This window comes from Thalassophryne amazonica, chromosome 15, assembly GCF_902500255.1.
Source record: "Thalassophryne amazonica chromosome 15, fThaAma1.1, whole genome shotgun sequence".
In the NCBI taxonomy this organism is placed as follows: domain Eukaryota; kingdom Metazoa; phylum Chordata; class Actinopteri; order Batrachoidiformes; family Batrachoididae; genus Thalassophryne; species Thalassophryne amazonica.
The window spans coordinates 5,199,535-5,219,640 of record NC_047117.1 but is presented as its reverse complement, the minus strand read 5'-3'; the positions used below and the strand labels follow the sequence as shown (position 1 = coordinate 5,219,640).

Below are 20,106 nucleotides of genomic sequence, written 5' to 3'. Positions count from 1 at the left end.
AGGGCCGAAATATGATACTCTCACTGTCAAAGCAACATCCCATTCTGTGCTAATCAAAGCAGCAGCAACGTCAGCGTGTATGGTGCCGCACCGCGGAGGAAGGGACTTTGTTAATTTTCACTCCGCTCTGTTTACTGCTTGCCATGAGCCGCAGTCCGTCTCCTCCCTGTCTTCATGGGAACATTGGCAGACCTTCCCCAAGTAGAGCAGGGCATGGCTTTGCTTTGAACCAGTGAAGCAATGCTTCAATCTGCTGCTTTGGTTCTTTGTTTTATTTCGCTTTATCTTAGTTTTTCCCTGCTAAAACCCTAAAGAGCATATGTCTGTGAATAATATTTACCTTTACCTACCTGTTATGGTCTTCTGAAACAGTTTATAGATGTATTTTATAACTTAAAAATGGGACAGATGCTAAAGCATTAGCATGTCTATGGCGTTTTCAATGTTAAAGTTAGCATTAAGCTTTAATAATAATAGCAACAACAACGATAATAGTAATAATAACTAATAATGCTACAATACAATTTTAGAGAAACAGATAAAAAGAAACAACACAAAAGATAAAACCAACTAACAATTAACATAAATAAATAAATCTAGAAATAAATAGCTGTATCCTGTGAACACCAAGTGACTACACCTCCACTTCATCCCTGTTTTATTTTAAGTTTAATGACAAATTGTTTTGGTCAAACCACATCTGCAGTGGGGCAAAAAGTGTTTTGTCAGTCCCTAATTGTCCCTAAATCTCAACTGTGAGAGACAAAATGAGAAAAAAATCCAAGAAATTACATTGTAGGATTTTTAAAGAATTTATTTGTAAATTATGGTGGAAAATAAGCACTTGGTCAATAACAAAAGTTCAACTCAGTACTTTGTAACATAATCTTTGTTGTCAATGACAGAGGTCAAACGTTTCCTGTAAATCACCATGTTTGCACACACTGCAGCTGGTATTTTGGCCCATTCCGCCATGCAGATCTCCTCTAGAGCAGTGATTTTTTTTTTTTAGGCTGTTGTTGATCAACTTGGACTTTCAACTCCCTCCACAAATTTGCTATGGGGTTGAGGTCTGGAGACTTGCTAGGCCACTCCAGGACCTTGAAATGCTTTTTACAGAGCCACTCCTTCGTTGCCCGAGAGGTGTGTTTGGTATCATTGTCATGCTGGAAGACCCAGCCATGTTGCATCTTCAGTGCTCTCACTGATGGAAGGAGGTTTTGGCGTAAAATCTCATGATACATGGCCCCGTTCATTCTTCTCTGAACAGGGATCAGTCGTCCTGTCCCCTTTGCAGAAAAACAGCCCCAAAGCATGATGTTTCCACCCCCATGCATCACAGTAGATATGATGTTCTTGGAATGCCACTCAGCATTCTTCTTCCTCCAAACACGACGTGTTGAGTTTTTACCAAAAAGTTCTATTTTCATCTGACCACATGATATTCTCCCATTCCCCTTCTGGATCATCCATATGCTCTCTGGCAAACTTCAGACGGGCCTGAACATGTACTGGCTTAAGCAGGGGGACACGCCTGGCCCTGCAGGATTTGAGTCCCTCTCTGCATAGTGTGTAGCCTTTGTTACTTTGGTCCCCGCTCTCTGCAGGTCATTCTCATCAGGTCCCTCTGTATAGTTCTGGGATTTTTGCTCACTGTTCTCATGATTATTTTGACCCCACGGGATGACATCTTGCGTGGAGCCCCAGATCGAGGGAGATTATCAATGGTCTTGTATGTCTTCCATTTTCTTACAATTGCTTCCACAGTTGATTTATTCACACCAACCTGCTTGACTATTGTAGATTCACTCTTCCCAGCCTGGTGCACATCTACAATGTGTTCTTCCTGGTGTCCTTTGACTGCTCTTTGATCTTGGCCATGGTTGAGTTTGGAGTCGGACTGTTTGAGGCTGTGGACAGGTGTCTTTTATACAGATAACGAGTTCCAACAGATACCATTAATAAAGGTAACAGGTGAAGGACAGAAAAGCTTTTTGAAAAAGAAGTTACAGGTCTGTGAGAGCCAGAAATCTTGCTTGTTTGTGGATCACCAAATGCTTATTTTCCATCATAATTTACAAATAAATTATTTAAAAATCCTACAATGTAATTTCCTGGATTTTCTTTTCTCATTTTGTCTCTCACAGTTGAAGTGTACCTATGAGGAAAATTACAGACCTCTCTCATCTACCTAAGTAGGAGAACTTGCACAATCAGGGACTGACTAAATACTTTTTTGCCCCACTGTAAGCTGTGTTTTTACACAAGAAAAAATAAATAAAATGCAGTAAATTACACATGGGACTTTTTCAAGAAAGTATCTTATTAAAGATAACATATTGCACTTTAGTCAGGCCTTCAAAAAAACCTTTGTGGACTCTTGCTGTCATATGTTGTCAGTGGTTGAGATAGTTTCTGTAGGCATCTAAAATGCTTATAATCGGGTGAAACCTGATGGAAATCTCTTTGTGGTGTGTCGGTAATGTATGTATGTGCAAAATAAAACAAAACACTACTCCAGGTTTGTTTTTGACAAGAATATAACATTGTTACTTTGTTACAAGGTCAAACATTGATGTTGCGTGATAAAGACCTTTTAATAATAACTCACTTCAAGAAATAATGGAAAAGCTCACATGTAAGTAAAAAAACAAAAAATAAAAAACGATTAATTGAAAAAAATAATCAACCGATTAATCGATTACTAAAATAATTGTTAGTTGCAGCTCGAGTTTGTTTTACGACAGAGCATTTTACGGATTAAATGTGAATAAGCCAGTTTTGAGTTTCTCAGTGCGCATGCGTTTTCAAAACGGGTGACAGTGTTACTTTGTGCACAGCAGAACAACGTTGTCAATTGCTTTAGGCCCTAATTTTGTATTTTATTGACTGTACAACCAGTGACACGGCACCCTTTTGGTGCATTTACCGGAATGGAACCGAACAAAATACTACAGAAGACAAAGAATTTTTACTTGACAGTTTGAAGTGAGTTTTCTTTGTTTCAGAGGGCTTCGTACCCATTAAAATTCACTAGAATATACAAAATTGAACTTGCTCTTTTAAAAAATTTCTGGGGAGATCCCCCAGACCCCCCATAATCAATAATGTGTTTTTACTTGACAGTTTAAAGTGAGTTTTCATTGTTTCAGAGGGCTTCATACCCATTAAAATTCACTAGAATATACAAAATTTAACTTGCTCTTTTAAAAAAATTCTGGGGAGATCCCCCAGACCCCCATAATCAATAATGTGTTTTTACTTGACAGTTTAAAATGAGTTTTCTTTATTTCAGAGGGCTTCATTCAAGGATTCAAAGGATTCAAAAGAATTTTATTGTCATATGCACAGAAGAACATGTTCCCTGCACAATGAAATGTGTCTACTGCATTTAACCCATCCTAATTGCCAGTAGGAGCAGAAGTCGCCATTAGGCGCCCGGGGACCAGCTCCAGATGTACATCCCTGCCTTGGTCAACAGCCGGGCTGAGCAAACCAAGACCGACCCATAACAAACGACACACACATAACACACCACACACATAGGCCGGCCTGGTACATAAACATATAAAAAAGCACACACAAGGTAAGGAAGAGAAAAAACCCTTCAAGGTTGCTGCCTTCGAGAAGCCACAACAATGAGGAAAAAACTCTTATCAGCACAGAGAACGGTAAACACACAGACAAACAAGAACACAGGACGACAGCCAAGATTTGAAAGTCCAGTTTATCAGAACACTCCGGTAGCAGCCCTTTTTGGCGCTAAACAACGGCCATGACTGAATCCTGGAAGGGAGGGGGGGTTCAGCTCTGAGCAGTCACTGTTCACAGTCAACGTCAGAGCTGGAGAAGTTGAGGGAGAGGGAGACCGGGGAAGCGAGGCTTGAGTGTTTAATCTTCTTGGAGGTTTTTTATCGCAGCGGCCTTGAAGTGCAGCTGTCTTGGGGAAGCCAAATTAATGTCTGATTAGCAGACGCCTGAAAGATTCCACAGTTCTGAGAACAAAGTGGCTCTCAATGCATCTGAATGTAGAAAGGATGTGGTCATTACTGATGGTCAAGGCGGTTTTCCAGCGCTGCAATCCTCCCAGAGATGGTTTCCAATGTGCAGTTAACACCCGCCGACTGAGCAGTCACTGTCCTTCCAATCGAATCAATCAAGTGGGGCAATCTGGACGGCCCAATCAAAACAGCCTCCACTTTTTTAATTTTCCAGTAAACCAGCGCTATGCCCGCGTCACACAGCAGAAAGCCGGTCACTCCCAAGCCAAATAGATACTCATCTTCGACGTCCTACACAGACAGCGTGTAAAGGCACATGACCTGCCATCTCCTCCACGAGTCCATCACGTAGCCCGTCACATGCGTCCCGGCAGGACAGGTCGGGTCCTCCGCCCCCAAATGTCTTGTAGAAAAAATAGTGTCAATTGCGTTCAGAGACCACTTTAACAAATCCATTTTTGTCGCCTTTCAGAAGAGCAAAAACTGGAGCCTCACAGACAACACGCCACAGAAGCAGGAAAGATAAGGAGGGAGGGAGAGAAGAGAAAATGTGTCCGTCTCGGCCAAGTGCAAGCTGGCAAAAAAAACCCATTAAAATTCACCAGAATATACTAAATTTGACTTGCTCTTTTAAAAATGTTCTGGGGACATCCCCCAGACCCCCCAGAATCAATACTGTATTTTTACTTCACAGTTTGAAGTGAGTTTTCTTTATTTCAGAGGGCTTCATACCTACAGTAGTGTTCAGAATAATAGTAGTGCTATGTGACTAAAAAGATTAATCCAGGTTTTGAGTAGATTTCTTATTGTTACATGGGAAACAAGGTACCAGTAGATTCAGTAGATTCTCACAAATCCAACAAGACCAAGCATTCATGCTATTAGTAAAAAAAAAAAAAAAAAAAATAGAAAAGGGGGTGTTCACAATAATAGTAGTGTGGCATTCAGTCAGTGAGTTTGTCAATTTTGTGGAACAAACAGGTGTGAATCAGGTGTCCCCTATTTAAGGATGAAGCCAGCACCTGTTGAACATGCTTTTCTCTTTGAAAGCCTGAGGAAAATGGGACGTTCAACACACTGTTCAGAAGAACAGCGTAGTTTGATTAAAAAGTTGATTGGAGAGGGAAAACTTATACGCAGGTGCAAAAAAATTATAGGCTGTTCATCTACAATGATCTCCAATGCTTTAAAATGGACATAAAAAATAGACGCATGGAAGAAAATGGAAAACAACCATCAAAATGGATAGAAGAATAACTAGAATGGCAAAGGCTAACCCTACCCCTAACCCATTGATCAGCTCCAGGATGATCAAAGACAATCTGGAGTTACCTGTAAGTGCTGTGACAGTTAGAAGACGCCTGTGTGAAGCTAATTTATTTGCAAGCATCCCCCGCAAAGTCCCTCTGTTAAATGAAAGACGTGCAGAAGAGGTACAATTTGCCAAAGAACACATCAACTGGCCTAAAGACAAATGGAGGAATATTTTGTGGACTGATGAGAGTAAATTGTTCTTTTTGGGTCCAAGGGCCGCAGACAGTTTGTGAGACGACCCCCAAACTCTGAATTCAAGCCACAGTTCACACTGAAGACAGTGATGCACGGTGGTGCAAGCATCATGATATGGGCATGTTTCTCCTACTATGGTGTTGGGCCTATATATCGCATACTAGGTATCATGGATCAGTTTGGATATGTCAAAATACTTGAAGAGGTCATGTTGCCTTATGCTGAAGAGGACATGCCCTTGAAATGGGTGTTTCAACAAGACAGTGACCCCAAGCACACTAGTAAATGAGCAAAATCTTGTTTCCAAACCAACAAAATTAATGCCTCGCAGATGTGAAGAAATCATGAAAAACTGTGGTTATACAACTAAATACTAGTTTAGTGATTCACAGGATTGCTAAAAAAGCAGTTTGAACATAATAGTTTTGAGTTTGTAGCGTCAACAGCAGATGCTACTATTATTGTGAACACCCCCTTTTTGACTTTTTTTTACTAATAGCCCAATTTCATAGCCTTAAGAGTGTGCATATCATGAATGGTTGGTCTTGTTGGATTTGTGAGAATCTACTGAATCTACTGGTACCTTGTTTCCCATGTAACAATAAGAAATATACTCAAAACCTGGATTAATCTTTTTAGTCACATAGCACTACCGTTATTCTGAACACTACTCTATTTGAATTCACCAGAATACACAAAATTTGACTTGCTCTTTTAAAAATGTTCTGGGGGAGATCCCCCAGACCCCCCAGAATCAAGACTACACCCCACTCCCCACCACCCTTTATGTTCAGGTTTGCAATCTTTTATGCTTTGTCTCTCTCTCTCTCTCTCTCTCTCTCTCTCATTCTCTCTATCTCCTTAGAGGCTATTACAAATAGATTTGTATACTGTATAATGTGTTATTGTATTTATTGAGGGAAAAAAAAGAGTGTGTGCCCCCACTACACCACCTTTTAGGAAATTGCTGGCATTAATTTTTGCCAGGAAAAAATTTCAGTCAGATGAAAATGTATTGCTTTAACCCATGTTTTAGTCACATAGCACTACTATTATTCTGAACACTACTGTATCTGCTGAAGAAGGTTGAGTTGTGTGTGTTGCCAAATTGTAAATGTAAAGCAATAAGCAATTTTTCAAATCATTGTTTAGTGAAATAGCAGCAGAGGCAGAGGGAATACTGATTTGTGGGGGGGACTTTAATATAATCTTAAACCATAAATTAGATACAACAAGCACATGGAAAAACAAATTACATTTAATGAAATATTTAAAGTTATCAATAGAGGAAATGGGAATGATAGATATATGGAGAACCCTTAACCCACTAAAAAGAGATTATACACATTACTCTGCAAGCCATGATGTATATTCATGGACTATTTTCTGATTAACAAACTAGATGTATACTCAACAAAAATATAAACGCAACACTTTTGGTTTTGCTCCCATTTTGTATGAGATGAACTCAAAGATCTAAAACTTTTTCCACATACACAATATCACCATTTCCCTCAAATATTGTTCACAAACCAGTCTAAATCTGTGATAGTGACCACTTCTCCTTTGCTGAGATAATCCATCCCACCTCACAGGTGTGCCATATCAAGATGCTGATTAGACACCATGATTAGTGCACAGGTGTGCCTTAGACTGCCCACAATAAAAGGCCACTCTGAAAGGTGCAGTTTTATCACACAGCACAATGCCACAGATGTCGCAAGATTTGAGGGAGCGTGCAATTGGCATGCTGACAGCAGGAATGTCAACCAGAGCTGTTGCTCGTGTATTGAATGTTCATTTCTCTACCATAAGCCATCTCCAAAGGCGTTTCAGAGAATTTGGCAGTACATCCAACCAGCCTCACAACCGCAGACCATGTGTAACCACACCAGCCCAGGACCTCCACATCCAGCATGTTCACCTCCAAGATCGTCTGAGACCAGCCACTCGGACAGCTGCTGAAACAATCGGTTTGCATAACCAAAGAATTTCTGCACAGACTGTCAGAAACTGTCTCAGGGAAGCTCATCTGCATGCTCGTCGTCCTCATCGGGGTCTCGACCTGACTCCAGTTCGTCATCGTAACCGACTTTAGTGGGCAAATGCTCACATTCGCCGGCGTTTGGCACGTTGGAGAGGTGTTCTCTTCACGGATGAATCCCGGTTCACACTGTTCAGGGCAGATGGCAGACAGCATGTGTGGCGTCGTGTGGGTGAGCGGTTTTCTGATGTCAATGTTGTGGATCGAGTGGCCCATGGTGGCGGTGGGGTTATGGTATGGGCAGGCGTCTGTTATGGACGAAGAACACAGGTGCATTTTATTGATGACATTTTGAATGCGTACACGCGTATACTACAGCGTGTACCAGTTCCTGCCAATATCCAGCAACTTCGCACAGCCATTAAAGAGGAGTGGACCAACATTCCACAGGCCACAATTGACAACCTGATCAACTCTATGCGAAGGAGATGTGTTGCACTGCATGAGGCAAATGGTGGTCACACCAGATACTGACTGGTATCCCCCCCCAATAAAACAAAACTGCAACTTTCAGAGTGGCCTTTTATTGTGGGCAGTCTAAGGCACACCTGTGCACTAATCATGGTGTCTAATCAGCATCTTGATATGGCACACCTGTGAGGTGGGATGGATTATCTCAGCAAAGGAGAAGTGCTCACTATCACAGATTTAGACTGGTTTGTGAACAATATTTGAGGGAAATGGTGATATTGTGTATGTGGAAAAAGTTTTAGATCTTTGAGTTCATCTCATACAAAATGGGAGCAAAACCAAAAGTGTTGCGTTTATATTTTTGTTGAGTGTATATAGAGTGACGGAAAGCATAATTGGATTTGCCGATATATCAGATCACAATGCCATATACATACAAATTAATATTAATAGTTTCAAAAGACAGACGTTATGGCGACTAAATGTGGGAATTTTTAACAACGAAAAAGTAGTAGAAGAAACAAAAAAAGAAATTAATCAATACATTGAACAGAACAATAATGGATAGGTAGAACCAATAGTAGTGTGGGATGCGATGAAGGCGGTGCTTCGAGGAACAATCTCCAAAACATGGTTAAAAAAGAAGAAAATGCAGACATATGAAAACTGTTCAGTAAGATTAAAGGAACTCGAACAACAGTTTCTGAAAAATAAGGAAAAAGAAATCTACTTGCAGATCCAAGAAACTAAACAGCTTCGCCAAAATCCGGTCCACAACATTCAAATTGTCTGCCATTATGTGCAGCTTGCTACCTAGCTAGCTCGCTAGCTGGGACTGGCGCGAGGCTAGTGTGAAGTTTGTCCGCCTGTGAGCGCTTTGTGACGGTGGAGGAGCTCAGCAGCACCCGCTGCTCGGTAGGAACAGAAACTGAGATAGAAGTCAGAAAGAGTGATAGAAGTCAGTCTCCAAACACAAGCAGCTACAAAAAACACACCAGAAATAGAAGCTCGATTTGTCGCTAGTCGTTTTTAACAGAAAATGCCGCTAAGAGGATTAGGAAAGTCTCCGGTTCAACTCAGAACAATGAAAATTAAAAAATGCTCCCACGGATGTTTACACCAAAAGATCGCTGATTCGCTCATTTCGCTGTCAATCAAAAAAGGATTCAGCCTCAGACAGATCATCCAATCATCATGCAGGAGCTGAGCGTCCGGGCCGGCCGAGGCCCGCCCACTGCCCCATAGACCCCCAGACACGCTGAGCGTCCGATTGGGCGGGACAAAGCCCAGCATTTATCCAATGACTCGTCTCGTTTCGCAGCAGTCTTTGCTTCGCTGTTAAACTCTGTGGTCGCTCAGCGTCCACACTGTTTAAAGCACTGTGAAGCTGCGGGAATACGTAAATCAATACATACCTTTTTCCTTTGCTCGTATCTCCTTTTCTTCTTTCTTTTTCTTTCGAAATTGGGCACCTGATGGCTTTGATCGTGTCCTATCCATGATTATGTCTTACTCCGTTTCGTCTACCTCCTCATCCAAACATTGAATGATTCCCCCCTCCCCCTGCACAAACTCTGCACTGTGCAGCGTTGCTCACCTAACGCGAGAAGTGAGATGGGGGAGACGCTCTGCCGTAACGTAACCACGAACTCCCCCGTCAGGACAACACCCCCCGGCCCCGGTTTTATTTATTTATTTATTTTTGGACTGTTTTTTTTTTTTTTGTTTGTTTGTTTTTCGCACGCTCGTGGCGCCCCCTCCCCGCGATGCCGCCCCGGGCGGCTGCCCGGTCGGCCCGCCTCCAGGACCGCCCCTGAGTTAACCTACATAAAAACAAGTGGAGTAAATCTGAAAATGTGCTGCTTTTGATACTGTTGACCATAAAATTTTATTACAGAGATTAGAGCATGCCATAGGTATTAAAGGCACTGCGCTGCGGTGGTTTGAATCATATTTATCTAATAGATTACAATTTGTTCATGTAAATAGGGAATCTTCTTCACAGACTAAGGTTAATTATTGGAGTTCCACAAGGTTCTGTGCTAGGAACCAATTTTATTCACTTATACATGCTTCCCTTAGGCAGTATTAGTAGATGGCATTGCTTAAATTTTCGTTGTTACGCAGATGATACCCAGCTTTAATCTATCCATGAAGCCAGAGGACACACACCAATTAGCTAAACGCAGGATTGTCTTACAGACATAAAGACATGGATGACCTCTAATTTCCTGCTTTTAAACTCAGATAAAACTGAAGTTATTGTACTTGGCCCCACAAATCTTAGAAACATGGTGTCTAACCAGAATCCTTACTCTGGATGGCATTACCCTGAGCTCTAGTAATACTGTGAGAAATCTTGGAGTCATTTTTGATCAGGATATGTCATTCAATGCGCATATTAAACAAATATGTAGGACTGCTTTTTTGCATTTACGCAATATCTCTAAAATTAGAAAGATCTTGTCTCAGAGTGATGCTGAAAAACAAATTCATACATTTATTTCCTCTAGGCTGGACTATTGTAATTCATTATTATCAGGTTGTCCTAAATGTTCCCTGAAAAGCCTTCAGTTAATTCAAAATGCTGCAGCTAGAGTACTAACGGGGACTAGAAGGAGAGAGCATATCTCACCCATATTGGCTTCTCTTCATTGGCTTCCTGTTAATTCTAGAATAGATTTAAAATTCTTCTTCTTACTTATAAGGTTTTGAATAATCAGGTCCCATCTTATCTTAGGACCTCATAGTACCTATCACCACCCAATAAGTGCTTTGCTGTCAGACTGCAGGCTTACTTGTAGTTCCTAGGGTTTGAAAGAGTAGAATGGGAGGCAGAGCCTTCAGCTTTCAGGCTCCTCTCCTGTGGAACCAGCTCCCAATTCGGATCAGGGAGACAGACACCCTCTCTACTTTTAAGATTAGGCTTAAAACTTTCCTTTTTGCTAAAGCTTATAGTTAGGGCTGGATCAGGTGACCCTGAACCATCCCTTAGTTATGCTGCTATAGACGTAGACTGCTGGGGGGTTCCCATGATGCACTGAGTGTTTCTTTCTCTTTTTGCTCTGTATGCACCACTCTGCATTTAATCATTAGTGATTGATCTCTGCTCCCCTCCACAGCATGTCTTTTTCCTGGTTCTCTCACTCAGCCCCAACCAGTCCCAGCAGAAGACTGCCCCTCCCTGATCATGGTTCTGCTGGGGGTTTCTTCCTGTTAAAAGGGAGTTTTCCTTCCCACTGTCGCCAAGTGCTTGCTCACAGGGGGTCGTTTTGACCGTTGGGGTTTTTCCGTAATTATTGTATGGCTTTGCCTTACAATATAAAGCGCCTTGGGGCAACTGTTTGTTGTGATTTGGCGCTATATAAATAAAATTGATTTGATTTGATTTGATATGTGAACTCTGTGAGATAATGGTGTCATGTACTGAGATTGCCCCCATACCATATTTGTATATTCACCATCTGTGCATGCACGAAAAAGCAGGAGAGATTGTTCTGAGCCCTTGGCCCAAATTGTTTCCGGTTAATGCGAGGCATCATTTTAAACCGGTTTGAGCTTCTAATGCAGATGGAAAAGCACTATTAGTGCAGCAGCTAAGAGAATATTTAGAGCAAAATCGTGCAAATGGTGATACAAGCACCAAAGTTGGCACAAATACTCCTTAAACATTATTCTTTTGAAAAAAAAAATCGACTGGCCACTTGAATTTTCAATAGGCGGCCAGGTAGGGGTCAATTGAAGAATTACACAGGGGTCAAAATTAAAAATGCTCAAATCATTTTGAAAACTACACCACATTATTTGTGTGATCATAAAGATTCCAAAAAGGTATAGTTTGGACTATCTATGACCGAATGATCAGGAGTTATGGGGTAAAAACAGCAAAAATGGTGACAACGGTCAGTGTCAGTTTGTACAGGAGTCAAAAGTTAAAGTTGCTCCAATTTTGGTGAAAAAATTATGCAGATTATTAGTTGAGTTATCAGGGTTTTAAAAAGGAATAGTTTGGACCATGTATCATGCTTTGTTATCATGTTACAGGGTAACTTATGTCACATGTCACAGAATCCAATGGACGTTGACCTTGTTTTACCTTTACTTTGGAGACCAAACATTTAACACATCAAAACTATTCCATTTATTAATCCTATTAGCTCAACCAATAATTTGCATCACTTTTTACCAAAATTGAAGGAACTTTAACTTTTGACCCCTGTACAAACTGAAACTAACCTTTGTCACCATTTTCGCTGTTTTTACCCCATAACTCCTGATCATTCGGGCATAGATAGTCCAAACTATACCTTTTTGGAATCTTTGTGATCAGACAAATAATGTAGTATAGATTTCAAAATGATTTGAGCATTTTTAATTTTGACCCCTGTGTAATACTTCAATTGACTCCTACCTGGCCGCCTATTGAAACTCAAGTGGCCAGTCGGTTTTTTCAAAAGAGTAATGTCTAAGGAGTATTTGTACCAACTTTGGTGCTTGTATCACCATTTGCACGATTGTTTCAGTTATCTGCTGCACTATATATAAATGCAGTCAATTGAGACGGCTCTTGGAGTTTTATTTTGAAGGTCATGCGATGAAATTTACAACTTCCTTAGATAGCGCGTTGTGTGAAGCGTTTGGGTTAAATAGCTGAAGGCAGAGTTTGAGAGTGTCGTTTTGGCAAAAAATAAGTTGCCATTCAGCCGGACCGAACAATTACAAGTTCTCCGTGTCTGCTTAAACGGGAACCTAGTTCAATTTTAGCTTCAGGATATTCTCTCCCCCCGCCTTTCGTTGGCTTCCAGAGCTAGCGGAGTTAGCTTAGCCTGCTAACTGGGCCTTTTGTGTGTAGATGCAGTTTGTGTTTACATATGAAAATGTCTAAAGTCCAAATTCTGAGAGCGTTACTGAAGCAGCGACTACCTGCAGATGACGAAGAAGAGATATTTGAGCTGTTTGAAAGAACAACAGCAGAATACGAGGAGGAACTTTGTCGATACGAGGAGAAAGTTTGTCGATTAAAAGAGGAGAACGAGCGACAAAGAAAACTACTGGATGCTGTTTCTAACTTTGACAACAAAACAGGTTTGGTTATTTATTTATGAGGATTTTTTTTTTTGCACATAATAGTGAGTCCAATCCTGCACATTTTCTCTATGGAATAATAGCAAATTATTTCAGAATTTTGATGTGTTTTTCTGAGCTGGATTTTGTCATTTATTGCATCACCAATTTTACAGCTTCAGTGTCACACAAGAAGAATTTCTTTCAAAGGTGTCAAATTTCAGCTACAGTTTGCAAGAAGGCACATAAGGCTTGAGCTTAGATTTGATCTCTTTCTTTCATTCATTCATTTTCTATACCTGCTTACTCATGTCAAGGGTCACAGGGCGATTGGAGCCTATGATAGACTGTGACCTCTGATGTGCACTGGGCAGTTTTGAGGTGGAGTGTGAAATGGCGTGGATGAGCATCAGCACCTCCAAATTTGAGCCCATGGTCCTCTGTCAGAAAATGGTAGATTGTGCCTGCTGGGTCAGGGAAGAGCTATTGCACCAAATGGAAGAGTTCAAGTATTTCGGGGTCTTGTTCATCAGTGGGAGTAAGATGGAACGTGCAGTTGATAGACTGCTTGGTACTGCATCTGATGTGCAGACGCTGTACTGGTCCGTCCTGTTGAAGAAATATCAGAAGGAGAGACTCTTGATTTACCAGTAAATTTATGCTCCTATCCTCATTGATGGTCATGACCTTTGGGTAATGACCAAAAGAAAAAGGTTGTGGATACAAGCGGCAGAAAGTGCGTGACTCCATTGGGTATCTGGGCTTACACTTAGGGAGAGGAGCGAGCACAGCTTCTTCACATTGAAAGCCAGCTGAGTGGTTTGGGTGTCTTGGATGCCCTGTGGTTGTCTCTTTAGGTAGGTCTTCCAGGTGAAGGTAACTTTATACTAGAAGATCGATTTGGTTTACAGTGAAGTGACTTGGCTTCCTACACATATACACACACTGTGTGCACACAGACGACACTTAAAACACAATAAAAACAGTGACAACATTGCTTCATTCTAAAGGCACCTTGACACTTGCATGGATTTGAGCCTCGCACTGCCGCGAAGTTTGTCGTGCGAATGTGTCCCGCTTGACACCACGCTATATAAAATAAAGCCTGTGCCATATAATTTCATAGCCGATGACTCATTTTCTCTCAGAACTTGGCTAATGAAACCATTCTCTCATCGTTTGCAGAATCACAGATAAATTATCTACACCTGCAGGTTGTCTCGTGCCTGTTGTGTATATATATTGTAATGGATTGGCAAAATGGTTGCATTTTCATTCCTTCTTATAAGTTAATGTATATGTAAATTTATGTTTATTGTAGATGTAACATTTCTTCATAATCTAATTTCAGGTTCCGATGTCTTGCGCGCAGTGACATGCAGTGTTTTTGAATAGGTTGTGCAATGTTTACAACTAGTTTACACAAGTGGCATGAAATTAATGCATACCAGAAATTTTTTAACGTTTCAAAATTTTCTTTGCACGCTGGCACTGGGGTTAAAATTTGTGCAAGTGTGAAGGTGCTTTAAAAGACAGGGATCAGTGCAAATAAATAAATACTATTATGTCCAACTGGGAGGAATTCCCAGGACATGCTAGAGGGGTTATTTCTTCCCGCTGGATCCACCAGGAAGAGTTGGAGTGTTTGGCTGAGGATGAAGCTTGGTTGTGCTGCTTGGTCTACTGCCACTGCAGTCCATACCCAGATAAGCAGTAGAAAACGAATGAGTGAAAATTATTTTTGTTGTTGTTTGTGTTATGTAGGTGTACAGCAGCTACTGGTACAAGAAACTGAGGTCTCCCCTGAGCAAAAACAGCAGACCTCTAAACTGCACCAAGAGGACCCAGAACTCCATCACGTGAAAGAGGAAGAACTGTGGAGCTGTGAGGAACGAAAGCACCTGCAAGTGCTGGAGGTTAATTCCCTCATGTACGCAGACAGTGATGTGAAACCTCAGTCTTCACTTTGTCATCAGCCCCACAGTGAAGAGATCACAGAGGCTGAGCCTGTTGTCAGCAGCTCAGCTGAACAGATCCAAACAGAAGATGAGAAAGAAGACTGGAGAGGATTAGAACAAGTTGGCAAGTTAGATCAAGACGCTTCTTTTGACCTACATCGTAATGCCATGATTTCACCCTCTGTTGGGCCTGAAATTGATGCCAGTGATGCCGATTGGAAGGAGGCTAATAAACTTAAATCAGATTCCAAGTCCTTGAAAAATACAAGAATCCCTGTTCGTGAAAATGGATGTAATATTGGTGTGAAACCATTTAACCCTGACTGTGATCAAATGATTGTTCCCAAGTATAACCTGAGACACAGTGGAAATGATACAGGAGAGCTGTTTCGCTGTTCTATGTGTGGTGAAACATTTAACCTGAACAACAATCTGAAAACGCATATGATGGTTCATACAGGAGAAGGATGTTTTAACTGTTCTGAGTGTGGCAAAACATTTACCAGAAAAGGCAATCTGAAAACCCATATGCTAATTCATACAGGAGAAAAACCCTTTAGCTGTTCTGAGTGTGGAAAAGCATTTAAACTGAACATCAGTCTGAAAACCCATATGATGGCTCATAGGGGTGAAAGAGCAGTTAAATGTTCCACATGTGGAAAAACATTTACCCAAAGGAGCAGTCTGAATACTCATATGCTAATTCATACAGGAGAACGTCCCTTTAGGTGTTCTGATTGTGGAAAATCATTTATCCAAAACATCAGTTTGAAAAATCATATGGTAATTCATACAGGAAAAAGACCTTTTAGCTGTTCAAAGTGTGGAAAAACATTTAACAATATCAGTAATCTGCAACACCATATGCGAATTCATACAGGTGAAAAACCTTTTGGCTGTTCTGTATGTGGAAAAACATTTACTAATAGCAGTAATCTGAAAATTCATCTGCGAGTTCACACAGGTGAAAGACCCTTCACCTGCTCTGTGTGTGGACAAACATTTAATCAAACGAGCCATCTGAAAATCCATATTCGAACACATACTGGGGAAAGACCTTTTAGCTGTTGTGTGTGTGGAAAATCATTTAACCAAACCGGCATTCTGAAAATCCATATGCGAATTCATACCAAAAAAGGTTCCTTTAGCTGTGCTGAGTGTGGAAAAATATTTGCCCAGGAAGGTTATTTGAAGAGGCACATGACCAGCCATATAGAGAAAAAAACTCTTAAGCATGACAAAGGATCTGACAAAGAGTGCAATGGTGATAGTCCCTCCAGGTGTCTGCGTACCTGTGCTGAACGAGTTAAAACTTGCAGGAATCGGACTGAATCTTAAGTGAAAGGTGGGGGGAAAGTGTTGAAATAAGCTTCCAATGAGTAGTACTTGCATAATTGGAAAGCTATTAATTAAAAAGAGTGATAGCCTGTTTACAATTAAATGCATCATTATATTTTTATCAAGACTTAGTGTTTTTATGTCTGTGACTCACAGTTCTGGTCTTAAGACAGCAGTGATGGAAAATTTCCTGTAAATTCCCAGAAAACTGGTTTTTTACTTGAATGGTGAACATTTGAGTTATTTTTGACTGTCCAAACTATACCTTTTTGGAATATTTATGTTCAGGCAAATGTGGTATAGCTTTCAATATGATTGGAACATTTTTAAATTGTGACGCTATGTAATTCTTTTTTTTTTTTTTTTTTTTTTTTTTTTGAACACTGTTTATTCAAAAGGGCAACTCCATATTCAATTACAACATAAAATTAATACAACAAATCGAACAGAGCGACTCAGCAAATTCTAGGACGGTATTCCATTCCATTGAAAGTAAAAGGGCTATATCCTAAAATATATTTTACTTTATCTACAACTGGTAAAATAAATAAATAAATAAAAGGAAAACACACAATTCCGGTGAGGAACCCTGAGCAAGTATAATTATGCCCAACCAAAGTAAATAATGACAGGGGTCCACCTATCCAAAAACAAATCCATATTCAAATGAAGCTTTGCCGTAATTTTTTCCATTAGATATACATTTTTTTAATCCATCACGCCATTGAGGGAGAGTGGGAGGTAGTGCTTTTAACCAAAATCTCGTTATCATTTTCTTTGCTACCAGTAAACAAATGTGTAGCAATTGAGCTTCTTTTTTTGTCAAACCACCCCTTGGGGTCAGCCCTATAATGTAATATTTTGGATTCAGTGGAAAATTAAAATTTAGGATGGCTCGGATCTCTGCCTGGATCCCTAGCCCATATGGTTTCAAGGCGGGGCAGTCCCAAAAAAATATGCAAATAATCCCCAATTTGTTTGCAATCCCTCCAACACAGATTAGTTTTACTATTATCATTATTAAAAGTATTTGATGGTGTCCTAAAAAATCTTATCTTAATTTTCCAATTGAACTCCTTCCAAATCGGACCGCTAGTAATTTTATGGCCTCTTTCACACGCCTCTTCCCATTCTTCATCCTCAATAATTGTGTTTGCCTCTAACTCCCACTTCCCCTTCACTTCCAGTGAGTTATCAGACAGGTGAGAATGTAAATATTTATACATGTTCGATATTATTTTAACTTTACTTTTTTCTTCAACCACCTTAATTAATATTTGTTCAGTTGGTGTAGGCAGTTGTTTCAAAGCGTCCCATTCTGCACATGACACTAAATAGTCTCGCAGTTGTAAATATCGAAAAAACCCATCCCTTATAACCTGATATCATTCCAAAGTCCCCCAGACAATCCATAAGTGCCGAGACAGACGTCTGCAGGTTGGTAATATACAGTATCGCATCATCCGCATAGAGCGAAATCTTGTACTCTACTCCACCCACCGATACTCCCTGTATATTGTCAATATCTCGAATCATTTCCGCCAGTGGTTCTATGCTTATAGCAAATAATAAAGGAGAAAGTGGGCACCCCTGTCTAGTTCCTCTTTTCAGTCTGAAAGGTTCAGAACAATGTCCATTTACTCGTACTTTTGATGTGGGTTCTGTATACAACACTCTAATCCAATCAATAAAATCTGAGTGAAATCCCATTTTCCCCAATGTATTCTCCAAATACAGCCAATCCACCCTATCAAATGCTTTCTCAGCATCTAAGCTGAGAAGCATTGAAGGTTCCTGTTTCTGTTTTGCTATGGACATAATGTTTAGTGTTCTTCTTATATTATTTATTCCCAGGCAACCAGGTATAAACCCTGTTTGATCGGACTTAATTATTCTGTTAATGCACTTTTGAATTCTTTTAGCCAGTATTGTTGTTAGAATTTTTACATCACAGCACAACAAACTAATTGGCCTGTATGAGGAACAGACTGTGGGATCCTTTCCCTCCTTGGGGATTACTGATATTATCGCCTGAGACCTAGATTTTGGTGGGTCTTTTTTAACTAAGGCGTAATTATATACCCTTTGTAAAAGGGGTATGACTTCATCTAGAAAGTGTTTATAAAATTCCCCCGGATAGCCATCCATACCTGGTGACTTATTATTTTTCAAATTTCTTATTGTTTCCTCTATTTCCCTTTTTGTTATTGGCCCTCTCATGGCTTTGGCTTCAGCCTCTGTCAATTTCGATAACTTAATTTTTCCCAATAGGTTTTCAATTTTCTCTGCTTTGTTGTCTATTTCAGGTGAGTCATATAGTGCCTCATAATAAACTGAAAATGCCTCGGCTATATCTTTAGGGTGTGATACAACTTTTCCTGAAAAAGGGTTCACTATCCTAGCCACTGTACGGTTTGCCTGCGCTTTGCGTAACTGAAACTCCAGTAGCCTACTGGCCCTATTTCCGGACTCATAGTATCGCTGATTAGCAAACCACAAGGCCCCCTCCGCCTTATATGTCAATAAGTTGTTCAGTGCCTGTCTGTTTAGGGTTAGAGATTTCAAGATATTTTCATCATTTGTCTTTTTATGCTCTTTCTCTAGATCAGCTATACAGTCTTCTAATTTTTTCTGTTCTTTCTCTCTGTCTTTCCTTATTTTAGATGAAAGAGCAATCCATTTCCCCCTTAACACCACTTTCACAGCTTCCCATAAAGTAGAGACTGAAACTTCTCCATTGTCATTATGTTCCATATAGTCCCTCCATTCCTGCTTTATCTTCTGAACTACATCTGAATCGTTCAAGAGTGAGACGTTCAGTCTCCAAGGTTTAAATTTTCTATCATTCTCTAACCTTATTGACATCACTATTGGAGCATAGTCTGATATTGTTATGGGATCTATGTGACAATTCACAACAGTATAAGCATCCTTTCTCGATACACAAAACAAATCAATTCTGGAGTAGCTATTATGAACCTTAGGAAAAAAAAAGTGTAGTCTCTCTCCTTCGGGTGTTTGTACCGCCATCCTATGTAATTCTTAAATTGACCCCTACCTGGCCGCCTATTGAAAATTCAAGTGGATACTCAGTTTTTTCAAAAGAGTAATGTTTAAGGAATATTTGTGCCAACTTTGGTGCTTGTATCACCATTTGTAGGATTCCTCTGTAAATATTCCATTATCTGGTGCACTGTGAGAGCTAAAAGTTATATTGGTGGCTTAATGAACAGTAGATGCAGCTTTACTTGTATCAGATTTTATTTCAAGACACCATCAGTTGTTATAAAAGCACAAATTTCTGAAGTCAAATGTTTGGATAAATGTAGAGAGAGAACAGTAACAGTCCATGTGACAGACTGTATTATAGTTTTGTCATCTTGCCAATATGGGAAAATGGTAAGTTGTGTGGAAAAATTGACCTGGCTCAATAAAATTACATTTTTTTGGAGATTTCTTTTTGGTGGATAAATAGACCTGAAAATGAAGCATAATGCATCTGACATTTCACATTTTTCTGGGGGAGAACCTCCAGACCCCCCTGTGAGGGGCTACAGGCTTTTGCCCCTTGCCAGAAACTTTTTATCCTCCTGCATGGCCCACTTTCATCACTGGACAGGAAACAGATGTTATTTGCCCAAATAAAGAACCATATGATGGTCCAAAATTGGGTGAATTCAATGATTATTCATTGATATATCCATACATTATCACATTTATTCAGCAACTAATCAGAAGATTAATGCAATGAATCCCAAGCAATGAATATTAAGCATGTTTG

At 40.2% G+C, this 20,106-nt stretch overlaps 1 protein-coding gene across 3 annotated transcripts in view; it reads left to right on the top strand.

Annotated features, from left to right (window-relative positions):
- Positions 1-20,106, top strand: part of LOC117525947 (gastrula zinc finger protein XlCGF57.1-like) — a 106,291-nt gene that overhangs the window by 37,695 nt on the left and 48,490 nt on the right. Inside the window, exon 7 of one of the 3 annotated variants that reach the window (XM_034187923.1) lies at positions 14,794-14,897. The exons of the other annotated variants lie outside the window; for them this stretch is intronic. The gene's annotated coding sequence lies outside the window, so the exon portion shown is untranslated. Of the gene's footprint in view, positions 1-14,793; positions 14,898-20,106 lie in introns of those variants that run through there. 3 annotated transcript variants of the gene reach the window in all.